Here is a 12,500-nt window from a genome sequence, read left to right on the forward strand (position 1 = left end):
AACGGAAAAAGCTAACATCAACATATGTTAGTATACAATCTGAATCTTCAATCAACATCCTAGGAAACCCAAGGGATGGCGTTCAACAATTGCAAGACATATCCAGGAAGAACTACATTCAACAAGAAACTAGAACGAGACATCGCTAACAAAACATCAAGAGAGAGAGAGAGAGAGAGAGAGGACGTGTCGACTTCATATATAAGCTAAGTACAGAGATTTTGTATTCATTTCAGTTTGGGCAGTGAAGTGTAGTTATCACAAGTCGTTAGTCAATTATTACTGGGGTGAGTGAATTCCTAAACTTTGTTATAAGAAACTCCGAATTCTCATTTAGAATTTTTCTTTCTTTGTGCTAATTCCTTTTTCTTTCAGAAACTCTTGGGGGGAAATGTTTTGGGATTAGTAACATTGTTGGGGGAATTTTATTATACATATGCGTTTACGCAGTGGGCGTCTGTACTCATATAGATATTTTGATAGGATTGAAAGGGGTCAAAGAGATAGAAAAAAAAAATACAGCAGTCATGGCTCCTCCTGTCAGCCCTACCCTTGGACCTAGTGGTGTAGGCCAGGCTAAACCTCCTCCAATTGTGACGCTTGTAAATGCCAGGTCAGAAATCCTTCCTTTTCAAGGTCGTGTCAACGGGTTCTTGCCACAAAATGTGGAGTCATAGATTTCATCCGTTGATGCCCATTTAAATGCCAAACCAATCGTAGATCCTTTTGTACAATTAAAAGAAGCTAAAAGTTTTATAGATTTTTCTAAAGGGGATGCGAGTGCGGATTCAAGAGGTGTTTCATTTCAGGAAGCAATTACTTGGGATGATTTCAAAGTTAGGTTACGCGCGATCTATGGGGGTGAGGAAGCTTTGGATGTAGTGTTAACGTTACGAAATACACTTAATCAAGCCACTATGAATCGGCTTAATGTTATTGAGAGAGCAGCTCTCATAGCTGATAGGCTTAACGAATATCAGGACATTTTAGGTCATTCCACTTGGGTTACTAACGATAACATTTCCGTGAAAGATTTTTTACGATTAATGTATTTAACTTGTATGACACTTATGTTGCCTGAAGCTTTAGTGCGGTGCTTTGATAAGAAGTTAATGCCTGCAAGTACGGAATTGGATGTCTATAAACAGATAAAGAAACACATGTCCAAGTGTCCAGATCTCGATCCCGTGTTAACTCAAGTTTTTGCTAAGAATGAAACAAAAACCACAAACAGTGAACGTAATTAACAGTCCAGTAGCGGGAGTGACGTGTTACAACTGCAAACATCAAGGTCACATAAGCGCAGACTGTAGAACGAAATTTTGCTCAGTTCACAACACAGCATCACATTCTTATAGTCAATGTTACGCACGTTAGACACAACAATATCCTAGAAATACACAGTCAATTCCACAGTCAGTTCCATATGGAAATAAAAAGAAAAATCCTCATTTTAACAATAAGAAGAAACAACAAAATGTCAATGCAGTTCAGAGTCCGAAACAAACAAACACTTCTTCAAATATCGCTGAGCCTGGGCCGTCAAACCAGACCTCGCAAAGTCAGCCTAATTTTCAGAATGTGCAGAGCAAAGCAAATACCACATAGTTAACTCTAGAGGGGAAGAGAGTGATGTTGGGTCAAGGTCATTTATGTCAACATCAATAGTATTGAATAATCAATTTAATGTTTTATCAGATAATTGTGAGACAATAGATTTTCCTATGAAACACACGGCCGAATTAAGTAAAACAGTGCATGCTCCCGTAGATTTGCAACGAATTCATACAATAATAAGCCAAAATGAGTTACGGCCAACCTTATATGCTGTAAATTTAGAACACAAATCCTTTACGTTATTTTTTGACTCTGGTAGTCCACGTAATATTATGGATTTGAAGACGCATCATTTGTTGTTTTCGAACTTTCCGATTGAAAGATCAGGAATTAGACTTTCAGGTATAGGAAATAATGAATTAAACGTCATAGGCATAACTCATAATCAGTTCAGAGTCGGTAATCGCACGTTTGTCGATACATTTGTTGTAGTGAAAAACATTAATATGTATCCAGCTGTAATTATAGGATACCCATCTATGGGAAATCAAAACATTATCTTAGCTCCTGCCAAGCACGGCGTGTATATCATAGGGAAATTCTATAAGTCTTCTAATACTTTAAAGTCAGTTTTGGATAAAAAGGAGACGACAAATGTAACCGTAACGTACGTTGAAGAACCAATAACTTGTCTCACTAATAAAGAAATAATATACGCGACCCAGCAGAATTCTCGTTCACCCGTAATATCATCTTGCACGTAATATATCGAACCAAACATACCTTCGAATTTAATAGTGCAAATAAAGAAAACACTACCGGGATCTGAAATATCAATCCTTTCCGATACTTTGAAAACCAACGGATTGTCTGTCACACAAGCTATTTATACAGTAGGCTCACATCAGCAATGTAATATCGAAGTCTGTAATCATTTAATAACACTTTAGTAATTCACAAAAATCAACATATCTTGGATGTAGAAGTTTATAAACATCGTATTCTTACCGTTGCTGAAATCAATCACTCTCAATCAGTTGCGGATGAGTCCCTTTTGCGATCTATTAAAAATAAAATCAGTAAGGACATTCAAGACGAAGAAATTCAGCAGAATATTTTTGAACTTTTAACTAAATATACAGATGTCTTTTCCACTACGGATGGATCCTTAGGAAAAACAGATGTGATCGAGCATTAAATAAGGTTAAAAGACAAGCAGAAAATTATATATGTACCCTCGTACAGACTCCCTATGAAATTCCAGAATGAAATAAATGATGAAGTAGGTAAAATGTTAGAGGAAGGAGTCATTAGAAAATCAAATAGCCCTTATAATTTTCCTTTAATAGTCGTACCGAAAAAAGATCGAACATGGCGTATCTGCGTCGACTTTCGTCGTCTAAACGAGGAAACGATCCCTGATCGATTCCCAGTGCCATGTACTGACGATATTTTGTCTTTGTTAGGTCAGAATAAATATTTTACCAGTTTGGACTTACTTAAAGGCTTTCACCAGATATCATTAGAAGATAGTATCCCATACACAGCCTTCAGCACAGCCAGGGGACATTATGAATTTTTGCGGATGCCTTTTGGTTTACGTTGTGCTCCTATAACATTTACAAGAATGATTAACATAGTGTTTGGAGACTTGTTAGGGGATATATTGCATGCCTATATGGATGATCTTGTAATCTTTTCCAACACCTTAGAAGAACATCTACGTAAGTTAGAACTAGTACTACAAAGATTAAGACAACATAACTTAAGGGTAAAGATTAGTAAGTGTGAATTTTTCAAAACAGAGTTGATATATTTGGGTTTCATGGTGTCAAGCCAAGGTCTTAAAGTAGTCCATGATAAGGTGTCGGCTATATGTAATTTTCCCATACCTACTAATGTCAAAGGAATACAGCAATTTCTGGGTTGTAGTGGATATTACAGGCTTTTTATACGCAACTATTCAATAATAGCCGCTCCTTTAACTGATCTTACGAAGAAGGGCGTAGATTTCATATGGTCTGAGCAACATCAACAGGCGTTTAATACTTTGAAAGATGAACTGTGTAGTTCTCCTATCTTAAAATTTCCTGACTTCGGTAAGGAATTCTTCATTGCAACAGACGCCTCAGACTTAGGAGTAGGAGGGGTATTGCTTCAGCAATATGATAAACAGTTTTTCCCGATAGCTTTCTATTCTCGAAAATTGAGAACTTCCGAAAGTAAGTATGCAGTAATAGACAAGGAAGGACTAGCTATTGTTAATTTGCTAGTGCATTTTAAGTTCATAATTTACGGTTATCCTGTTAAGGTTCTTACTGACCATAAACCACTAACAGAGTTCTTTAAAGGCTTCAATCACAGCCCTAAACGAACTCGGTGGCATTTAATCATTCAAGAATTTGGCGCAAGATTCGGGTATTTACCTGGGAAAGCAAATATCATTGCGGATGCATTATCACGCAACCCCGTGTCATCTTGTACGGAGCCTTTAGCTGAATTAATAGATATATCAACATCCATGCCTATTGTAAAAACAATATCTGAACAAGAAGATTTAGGCTGGAGTGCTGAATTGTTACAGACTGAGCAAAGAAAAGATCAGAAAATAGAAACAATTATAAATGCTTTGAAAGGCAATCATAAAGAAAAGGAATATATAAAGTATAAGCAGCAGAATTATATAATCAAAGATAATATTCTGTGTAGGACTGTGACAAGGAAAACCAGCAATACACCACATGTAACTAACGACCAGGTAGTAGTACCAAACTCACTTATTTCCACTGTCCTGAATTGGTTACATGGACACCCTGGGTTCTCATTAATGTCACAGAAAGCCAAATCATTGTTTTATTGGCATACAATGCTTACAGATATAAAAAGACACATAGCTAATTGTCGCACATGTCAGGAAAACAAAGGGCATACGAAAACACCTGTCAGCCTAGGAGCTTATCCTGTTCCCAATCAACCCTTTGAAAGAATACATTTAGATTTGTTAACAGGATTTTACGAGTCAGACAGAGGAAATAAGCACCTCTTAGTAATTATAGATGCTTTAACTCGATATACAGAACTAATAGCGCTTAAAACTAAAACTGCGATTGAATGTGCTAGGAAGTTTTACGAGTGTTACATTTGTAAACATGGAATTCCACACATGATAATCTCAGACTCGGGTGGTGAATTTAATAATCACTTTCTTACCTCATTGTGTGAATTCCTCAACATAAAGAAGATTAATACCATGATATATCACCCAGAGTCGAATGGGCTAGTGGAAAGAGCAAATAGGAAGATATTAAATATATTGAGGGTAACACTAGGGGGATCAGACCCCAACTGGGATATTGCAATACCGGTGGCACTGAGTACTCTGAATCATTCATATCATATATCAATTAAAATGTCACCGCATGAAGCATTGTATGGTACCCCAGTTAGAACACCTTTCCATTTATTAACGCCTACAACTAATCTATCAAATCCTTTAAAAGAATGTATAAATGCAAGTATAAGTCGATATGATATCCTTCGAAAGAATTTAGAAGAATCACAAATCATAATGAAAAGGAATCATGATCAAATAGCGAAACCAACTAAAACATATACCGTGGGTGATAACATCTATATTCAAATCAATGTACGAAAAGGGCTCAACTATAAACTAACACCTAAGTTTGAAGGCCCATTTAACATTTTGGAAACATTAACGGCCAATAGGTTTAGAATTCAAAACGTAGCCCAACCCACGGATGAGAGAATAGTACCATTGTCTCACATAAAAAATTAAAGAGAAAAGAGAGGAAAAGAAGTGAGGAAAAATTTTATTTTGTGTGACTAAAAGTTTTCTTTTTAATACAGGAGTAATTACATATATTTTTTCTCGTTACAGGTTTCCAAGATGAATTTTTTGTTGTTGGGAGTGATATTGTTCGCTCAGACATTTTTCTCGTATGGGATGAGTTCTAAGACTAAAAATATATATTTTAAATATGGCAATATTGTTGAAAGACAAGAAGACATTTTTATTACATCAACCAACGTAATTGTCGAAGTGCATATGCAAGCAATTTTTCTTCAAGAGAATGATGTCACTAACTCAAGAACCGCCATTTCAAGGTTTTCTGCATCATTGGATGAGTTGCATAGAAGACATTTTCATTTGACTACTAAGAGTTTGCTTGGATCAACATTAAAAGTTGCAGAGATGCTATCTGATGACTTGAAAAATAAGACTGGCGAGACAGGATCTTTGGCTTATGACCTTTTGATGTGGACTGTAGGACACGAACATAAAGAAAGACGGAATCCGTTCATTTATGCTGCATTAAGCATCTTTGGGTCTGTTGCAAGTTTAGGTTTAGGAATTTCCAATCGTCTTAAAATTAGTAATCAAAATAAGAAAATTGAGTTCTTGACTCATAAAGATGAATTGATTATGTCAGAACTAAGGGATCAGTTAGCTTCAATCAATAAAATTATGGATTTGTTAAATGAACTTTCAGATAATATCGTTCAAATTATGGAAGTACAGGATTTGTTGGCAACATTAATGTATTATGATTCAAAGATAGATCACATACATAACAGAATTGCACATTTCATTGAGAAATCCAAGGATTATGTAGAAGCTATCACGTTAGCAACTAAAGGTGTGTTGTCGCCCCATTTGTTGCCTATACGTTACTTAAAATTAGTTCTGGAGAAGGGAAGGGATAAACTAGGCTATGTTCCTTTGTTAGACGAACATAGGTTAGAATTTTATTACAGCCTAATTACAGTAAACGTAGATAATAACAAGATTAGGATTACAATTCCCTTTGATTCTTCTGATGCCTGGCAATCTTACAGGATATCACCATTTCCGACTTTCATGACGAATCACTCAAATCCAGTCATATCCAGTTTGACAGGACACGTATTGATTTCCCCAGATAAGGAAACATATACGGTCATTAAAGACTTAAATCAATTAACTCACTGTTCAGACGCAATGGATAGAAAAATATGTACAGCTGACTCATTTGAATTCCGTAAAAACTTAATGGATTCATGCGAGTTAGGTATAGTGCTAGACGGTGCTCTCTCCCATACAAGTGAAAATTGTCTGGATAAGCTTTATCCCTTTGACAATAAAGAATTCAATTGCAGACTAAATAATGGCTCGTGGATACGATACGACAAGGACGGCTTCAATGTATCATGCCCTGACGGATCCACATCCTTCACCCACATCTTCATCGCAGCAGATGGTTGTATCGGGACTTCCCCGAATTCCATGGTGACTGGCCTACAGACAATCATCAGAGAACGAGCCTACTTCGCGAACTTCACGTGGACCTCTACAATGCCCGCACTTCCTCTCCCATACAACGGCCGTGTGGCAAAGCGGTTGATGAAACTTACCGAAAAGGACCACCTGTCACCGACTTATGAAGAAATTCTTCACCCCATAATACTGGCTAGTTTGTGTTTCACGGTGATGATATTTATCGCCGTGAACATCCTTGTTTGGCGTAGGTTACGGCACAGCAAGCAGCTACAAAGGAATGAGTTGCATAGCCCTGACAATACCCCCTATTTAATCCAGTTCAAAGCTGTTTGAGTGGCCACCTCATTCGCTAAGGGAGTAATTTGTCGGGAAGATGTTTGTATGAAAAGCTGATTAGTACGCTAGTAATATGTAATTAAAGACATTCTCTACATTTGCATTGTTAAAAATACATTTTAAAACAACATTTAAAAAATAAATAAAATAAAAAAGGATATAAATCATTTTTTTCTCTCGGCATCTAATAAAAGTATATAAGCCGGAATGTTGAAAAAAAAAGAAAAGAGAAAAAAAAAATAAAAAATATAATAAAATATATAACAGAATCTATGGGCATCTAATAAAATATATAAGCCCTATATATAAATATATATATATATATATATATATATGTACGAAACCGTGGTACGTGTACGTACCAGGAATTCGTGTTTGTGCACTAAAAATTGAGTATCTTGTTTCTGACAAAGGTAACAATTATTCTTTATCAAGTTACCGAATCATATGTAAGTCAGAATTTATTTTGTTTTTTGGTACCATGTAATCATTTGCTAGCAATGTACCATATATATGATCTTGGTTTTATCATGCATTTTTCTTTTTGCTTTGGTAATATCTTTTTTGTATGCATTATTGTTATTATTTTTTGTTGTGCCTATTTGGACATTCGTCCTCAGTTGATTATGGCTAAAGTTAAACAAAGAATAATGCGTATGTCCAGTCACACCTAATAACCATGTTTCGGCTTGTTGTTAATTTTTTGTAAAAAAATTGAGATAGCTGGCCGAGCTTATGTAATGATTAGAATAGTAATATTACATGTTTAAAACAAATGACGTAATATGTCATGTTGGTTGGAAGAGCTAACCCTGGAATTGCTGTAGTCATTCAAATTATAAACAGGATGTATAATGAAAACCTCGGCAAATTGACATTCTTTCTTAACGTCAACACATTGTCTCCTCGTGTGAAAGTTTGTGACGTCACCAGATGCAGGTGTCTTCCAATTCCGTCACTTGGCTAAGTTAAAGCAAGCATACGATATCTGTGATATCGATAATTTATTCAGTTCATATCTAAACTTCACCAGAATTGGTCATCTGGACCAACATAACTTCCTCCAGTGATGGAGATGTTTAACTCTGTTGTTTTATAGAATAAAACTTAAAAACCATTAAGATGTATTCAGTTAATCCATTTAAATACATCTGAAAACAACTCATACTCAAATGTGTGCTTAAGACAGTAGCACACCATATATATATATATATATATATATATATATATATATATATATATATATATATATATATATATATATATATATATATATATATGTATAAGGGTATAAATGTGTGTGTATATATATATATATATATATATATATATATATATATATATATATATATATATATATATATATATATATATATATATATATATATATATTTATGTATACATAAATATAGATATATACTGTATATACATATATGTATGTATATATATATATATATATATATATATATATATATATATATATATATATATATATATATATATATATATACATGTGTATATATGTATATACACACACACACACATATATATATATATATATATATATATATATATATATATATATATATATATATATATATATATATATATATATACATGTGTATATATGTATATACACACACACATATATATATATATATATATATATATATATATATATATATATATATATATATATATATATATATATATATATATATATATATATATATATATATATATATATGTGTGTGTGTGTGTGTGTGTGTGTGTGTGTGTGTGTGTGTGTGTGTGTGTGTGTGTGTGTGTGTGTGTGTAAAACAGATGCCTTGAATGAAAAGGTAACGAAGAGTTCACCAAGTTTTTGTATTCATAACGCATTTAGACACCTCAAATTGAGTGGAACATTTCAATTTTGAAAACAAAGTAACCCTCCGTGGTAACGCAAAATTAAAGAGAAAATAAAGAAACAGATTACTTGAAGTCCACTCATTCAATATTCTTATCTACGAGCAGTTCATTGATAGGGATATATTGAAGCTGGTCCTGAGAAGTTTTTCACCATTTTAAGATATGGGTTTAATTATAATATTTAACGTTTTACAATACCTCTCAAGCATCAAATTTCTTTCGCACCGTTTTCGTAGATGTAAAATTATTATTATTATTATTATTATTATTATTATTATTATTATTATTATTATTATTATTATTATTATTATTATTATTAGCTGAATGATTTTATAGGTAGAGTTTCCTGATCCCACTCTATATATCTATCATTTTGATTTTGTTAGCAGTGCTTTGCCACATTGACATATCTATATTTTATTACATTGACATCAATGTATTTTGTAGATATATATTTTCTTGATTTAGGTAATCTTTAGTCGGTATATCCTTTAGCATGTAGATTCTGAAAATTACATCATTATGAAATACTATCAAATTACCAGATAGATGCACAAACTGGCCGAAAAACGGTAATTAAAGTATGTTATAAATGTTAGAATAAGTTTTGTAAATTAAATGTAGTCGATTCTTTAAAACAAAGTTCTCTATGAAAGAAATCCTGCAAAATGACTATGAATGGCCATGAAAATATGAACCTAAATGTCCTTTTTTTGGTGGAATGAGGATTCAATTTTTTAAAATACGATTACAAATTCTATATATATATATATATATATATATATATATATATATATATATATATATATATATATATATATATATATATATATATATATACATACATATATGCGTATATATATATATATATATATATATATATATATATATATATATATATATATATATATATATATATATATATATATACATATATATATATATAAATATATATATATATATATATATATATATATATATATATATATATATATATATATATATATATATATATATATGCATACACACACACACATATATATACATATATATATATATATATATATATATATATATATATATATATATATATATATATATATATATATATATATATATACATAGATATACATACATATGTGTATATATATATATATATATATATATATATATATATATATATATATATATATATATATATATATATATATATATATATATATATATATATATATATAGATAAATATCAACACAACATCGTGTTCAAATAGAAATAAATTTCTACCTCATACTTGGGATCGAACGCTGGCCCCTTCTAATGAAAGGCCAGGTCGAAACCAACCATGCCACGAGAGCCCATAAAAGGAAATCTGAACCTGACAATAATCTATCTGTCCGAGGATTTACCTGGTGAGACATCAGTCTCTTTTACCAGCGAGTTTTACCAGATTTCCCCGGGCCACCACGTGACACAATTGGTAGTAATTCATTCAAATTACCCCTAATGAGTCAATATGGATAAATATCAACACAACATCGTGTTCAAATAGAAATAAATTTCTACCTCATACTTGGGATCGAACGCTAGCCCCTTCTAATGAAAGGCCAGGTCGAAACCAACCATGCCACGAGAGCCCATAAAAGGAAATCTGAACCTGACAATAATCTATCTGTCCGAGGATTTACCTGGTGAGACATCAGTCTCTTTTACCAGCGAGTTTTACCAGATTTCCCCGGGCCACCACGTGACACAATTGGTAGTAATTCATTCAAATTACCCCTAATGAGTCAATATGGATAAATATCAACACAACATCGTGTTCAAATAGAAATAAATTTCTACCTCATACTTGGGATCGAACGCTAGCCCCTTCTAATGAAAGGCCAGGTCGAAACCAACCATGCCACGAGAGCCCATAAAAGGAAATCTGAACCTGACAATAATCTATCTGTCCGAGGATTTACCTGGTGAGACATCAGTCTCTTTTACCAGCGAGTTTTACCAGATTTCCCCGGGCCACCACGTGACACAATTGGTAGTAATTCATTCAAATTACCCCTAATGAGTCAATATGGATAAATATCAACACAACATCGTGTTCAAATAGAAATAAATTTCTACCTCATACTTGGGATCGAACGCTAGCCCCTTCTAATGAAAGGCCAGGTCGAAACCAACCATGCCATGAGAGCCCATGAAAGGAAATCTGAACCTGACAATAATCTATCTGTCCGAGGATTTACCTGGTGAGACATCAGTCTCTTTTACCAGCGAGTTTTACCAGATTTCCCCGGGCCACCACGTGACACAATTGGTAGTAATTCATTCAAATTACCCCTAATGAGTCAATATGGATAAATATCAACACAACATCGTGTTCAAATAGAAATAAATTTCTACCTCATACTTGGGATCGAACGCTAGCCCCTTCTAATGAAAGGCCAGGTCGAAACCAACCATGCCACGAGAGCCCATAAAAGGAAATCTGAACCTGACAATAATCTATCTGTCCGAGGATTTACCTGGTGAGACATCAGTCTCTTTTACCAGCGAGTTTTACCAGATTTCCCCGGGCCACCACGTGACACAATTGGTAGTAATTCATTCAAATTACCCCTAATGAGTCAATATGGATAAATATCAACACAACATCGTGTTCAAATAGAAATAAATTTCTACCTCATACTTGGGATCGAACGCTAGCCCCTTCTAATGAAAGGCCAGGTCGAAACCAACCATGCCACGAGAGCCCATAAAAGGAAATCTGAACCTGACAATAATCTATCTGTCCGAGGATTTACCTGGTGAGACATCAGTCTCTTTTACCAGCGAGTTTTACCAGATTTCCCCGGGCCACCACGTGACACAATTGGTAGTAATTCATTCAAATTACCCCTAATGAGTCAATATGGATAAATATCAACACAACATCGTGTTCAAATAGAAATAAATTTCTACCTCGTACTTGGGATCGAACGCTAGCCCCGGGGAAATCTGGTATAATTTGTAATCGTATTTAAAAAAATTAAATCCTCATTTACACTAAACGATTTGAAAAGGAAGCTCTTTTTCCTTCTCTATTTATAATTTGATAGATTTTTTTTTTTTTATCATCCTCATCAATAGGACATACACGTACTTTTTCATTCCATGATATCACAAAATAATACCAAAAAAAGGAATTAACTTTGCCATATTTTTCTTTTATTATTTTCGATGAAAAGTTAACTTAAGTTTATCAAGTTCTTTGAATATTTCAGGTGTTTTCCAAATTCCAAACTAAATTTCACCAAACGTTCTTTTGAATATGATTTGTTCATCTTCAAGAATAAACTGAAGTGTAACCAAGAAAGGTCCATTTCCTAAAACATATTTCGTGAGTTTTAATTAGCTGAAGACTATTAAGCTTCTATTTGC

The sequence above is a fragment of the Palaemon carinicauda genome, chromosome 7, assembly GCF_036898095.1.
Source record: "Palaemon carinicauda isolate YSFRI2023 chromosome 7, ASM3689809v2, whole genome shotgun sequence".
Classification (NCBI taxonomy): domain Eukaryota; kingdom Metazoa; phylum Arthropoda; class Malacostraca; order Decapoda; family Palaemonidae; genus Palaemon; species Palaemon carinicauda.